This window comes from Triticum aestivum, chromosome 2D (genome assembly GCF_018294505.1).
Source record: "Triticum aestivum cultivar Chinese Spring chromosome 2D, IWGSC CS RefSeq v2.1, whole genome shotgun sequence".
NCBI classification, from domain to species: Eukaryota; Viridiplantae; Streptophyta; class Magnoliopsida; order Poales; family Poaceae; genus Triticum; species Triticum aestivum.
This window is the reverse complement of record NC_057799.1, coordinates 537,006,622-537,010,501: the sequence shown is the minus strand read 5'-3', so window position 1 is coordinate 537,010,501 and position 3,880 is coordinate 537,006,622. Positions and strand designations below refer to the sequence as shown.

Below are 3,880 nucleotides of genomic sequence, written 5' to 3'. Positions count from 1 at the left end.
TAAGAAAGTAAGTTAAGGAATAAGGTTGGGGATGTTAGTTCTAATCTTGTTGCAGGTTTAGTCCATGGTTTGGCTAGTCGTGTTATGAACATGGTTTTGTGTTTATCATGGTAGTTAAGTTAGGAAAAAGTACTACTCCCCCCGTTTCTAAATACTTGTCTTTTTAGGCATTTCAACAAGTGACTACATACGGAGTAAAATAAATGAATCTACACTTTAAAATATGTCTACATACATCCGTATGTGATAGTCATCTGAAATGCATAGAAAGACAAGTATTTAGGAACGGAGGGAGTAGTGGGCTAGCTGCGCATGGAGATGGACATGTGCATGTTGGACCATAGTGCTCCAGTAGAGTCATGCATGCATGTTTATCTTCGACGTCTGTTTGCATGTAGCCTGACTAACTGAAACGTCTGAAGTTCACGCTGAGTCATCTTTTGTTTCTCGTTATTTTTCTGCGAATATTGTTTCTCGTTGATTTGGTCACCCGCCAGACTCAGATCGAGCTCACGCTAGGTGAGTTTTTTTGGGGGTTAGTTATGCGTGTAACGATGAGCTTGGCTCCCAGGGATAAATAAGAGGAGAGAAAGAAAAACAGATAGCAGTTGCGCAGCACAAAGATCTCGTGTGTTAGTTTCCGTGTGCTGTTATAGGTGCTCGTCGCTGTGAGAGAGAGATCCGGCCGGGCGGCCGGCGATCCAACAACCGGCCCTGACAGATCAGCACTCAGAGCATCGATCATCGAGCAACGGCACAAAAAAGACAACGAAATTGTACGAGTTGGAAGAACTTGTTATCTCGAGCAAGAAAGAAATCTTCCCGTGTGTTGTGCCTCACTAGAGGTGTGGGAAGATGATCACGCGGCACATGCATCCAACTAAATCCAAACGAAAAATCAGAACGAAATGCGTTTATCGCCTCAGATGAAGAAATTAATGAATTGCTATCACTTGTGCGCAGCACATCTGCAAATATATGCGTCGTCATCGGCGGATGTATGGTCGGAAGAAACACACCGATCGAGACCATTCCGAACGAAACGAAACGTAACAGAAGAGCCTCGGGTACGGAAAAACCCCAAGAGCAACAGCGACTAAGCGGGGGAACGTACACAGATCTGGAACGTGAGCCGCGCGGACGTGCAGATGAACCTGTTCTTGGACCTCATCTCCACGCCCGCCGTCTTGCTATCACTTGATCCAAAAGAAAGAAACGAACATGTTGATAAACGACGGCGCCTCAGATTGTGAAATGTGTATTGCTGTCACTTGTGCGTAGCACACCTGCAAATAAATGCATCCTCATCAGCGGACGGTCGCGAGAAACAGGCTACATCAGAGAAAGCATTGCCGCGGACGAGCGCAGCATTCCGGACGGAAAAACTCAAGAAAAATACAGAGCAAACGATAGAGTGTGCAGATCTGGAACATGAGCCGCACAGAAGTGTTAGACTTGGACCTCATCTCGACGCCCGTACGTCGTCTTGCCGGCCGGTAAAAGAAAGTTGAAATCGCAAGAGCACCACAAGAACAGGGAAAGACGAAGGATAGGGGTGACTCGAACCTGCAGATCTTGCACCAAGTGCTCATCGATCAGCCGCACAAGGCCCCTGTCTGATCTGAAGAGAGGTTCCAAGAGAACAAAACGTAGTCCAAGAGCAAAGAAAACCTGCCTCGATCGGCACTCGAGCTACGATCTGCGGCCAAATAAATCCTGCACGCACGGACGCACGCATGCAACGCTCCTCTTGCCTTCACCGGCGCATCATCAAAGAAACACAAAGGAGAACATTCGGTTCAAGAAAAACAAACCAGCGATCGCAAGAGAAACATCAAAATAGCAGAACCAAAGAACCAAAACGAAACGAAATAGCAGATGGAGAAGCCGGTTGGTTTGGGGTGGGAAGAAGCTACTTGTGGTGGTATGGTAGGGCGAAGGGGGTGCGGGTGTATAAATAGCATGGCGGCCACGGAACGGACGGCGCCGATCAGTCCAGTGCCGCAGCTTTTCTCCTTTGTTTTGAAATAACTGTTTTGATCGTCCCTAGAGCTGCGGGGTTTATGGTCTTCTTTTTCTTTTGCGGAGGAAATGCTAAATGTACGGGCGCTGACAGGTGGGTCATCGACACGTGTACGCTCAACAGTGCCTGGTTACTACCGCCGTGGCATGAAGATTCTAAGGGGTTGTTTGGATATCAAAACTAGCTCTCCTTAATCCGATTTCTGGTCGTAATAACAACCTAAATTCTTGTTTGGATAACGTGGACATAGAAAATTGAGTTCTGCATGCAGGGTTGTTTGGATAGCAAGATTATAGAGAACTACTTCTAGTTAAACGCAATCTTGGTTGTAACATCGCCTAACCAAATCATGGATAAAGAAAACTGAGTTCTACAAAATCTCAAAAACCCGGCTTATAGAAAAGGGTCTGTCTACGCCACATCTAGATGTGACATAACTATGTCACATCTAAGTATGACATCAACGCCACCTCATCCTAGCACAAGCCCACCCCTCTTGTTTTTGTTTGTTTGTTCGTTTTTTTTAAACAATTCTATTTTCGCCTGGCACATATATACGTGTGGCTGCCACGCTGGTGCCCCGCTGCTCACCATAACAGCACCATTTGTGCTGCCGCCTGTTTTTTTTTTTCCTTTTTTGCATGGTACGCATTAACAGCCGCTGCTACCCTTCATGCACGCATTGTGCTGCCGCTGCTTGATATGTATACCTTGAAGAATCACATATGTGTGTATCAGTGTATGTATGTATGTATACATACACGGGCGACGATGCATGTCTCTCCCTGGCTGGCCATGCGGGCGACATGTGAATTGAAACTCATAAAAACGACCATGAAACTTATAAATAACTGGGACCCTCGATAAACATACACCCCTAGTTGCGAGTCGATGGTGGGCATACAAGTGGGGAACCCTCCACACACACACACACACACACACACCTAGTTACAAGTCGATGGTTGACATGCAACTAGGGACCCTCGACAAACACACGCACCCCCTAGTTGCGACTCGATGGTTGACATGCAAATGGGGACCCTTGACAAACACACACATCCCTGGTTGCGAGTCGATGGCCGGATTGCAACTGCGGACCCTTGACAAACAAACACACACACCCCTAGATGTAAGTCGATGGTCGGCATGCAACTGGGGGCCCTCGACAAACAAACACACCCTTAGTTGCGAGTCGATGATCGGGTTGCAACTGGGGGCCATGACAAACAAACACCCCTAGTTGCGAGTCTATGGTCGGCATGCAAATGGGGACCCTCGACAAACACACACACACACACACCTAGTTGCGAGTCGATGGTCGGATTGCAACTAGGGACCCTTGACAAACAAACACACACACACCCCTAGTTATGAGTCGATGGTTGACATGCAACTGGGGACTCTTGACAAACACACACACACCCACACCCACACACACACCTAGTTGCGAGTCAATGGTCGGATTACAACTGGGGACCCTCGACAAACACACACACAACCTAGTTGTGAGTCAATGCTCGACATGCAAATCGGGACCACGACAAAACACAAACACTTCCCGAGTTGCGAGTCGACGGTTGACATGCAACTGGAGAACCTCGACAAACACACACATCCCTAGTTGCGAGTCGAGGGTTGGTATTCAATTAGGGACCCTCAACAAACACACACACACCCCTAGTTGCGAGCCGATGATCGGGTTGCAGCTGGGGGCCACGACAAACACACACCCCTAGTTGTGAGTCGATGGTCGGCATGCAACTGGGGACCCTCGACAAACACACACACACCCAGTTGTGAGTCGATAGACAGCATGCAACTAGGGACCCTCAACAAACACACACACACACACACACC

At 47.9% G+C, this 3,880-nt stretch overlaps 1 long non-coding RNA gene across 1 annotated transcript; it reads right to left on the bottom strand.

Moving 5' to 3' along the window:
- Positions 1–929: 929 nt before the first annotated feature.
- LOC123049840 (uncharacterized) lies at positions 930–1,910 on the bottom strand. The gene is made up of 2 exons (XR_006423659.1): positions 1,567–1,910; positions 930–1,286 (listed from the first exon to the last, which is right to left on the bottom strand). It is a non-coding gene; the product is annotated as an uncharacterized lncRNA (long non-coding RNA).
- Between the last annotated feature and the right edge of the window lie 1,970 nt (positions 1,911–3,880).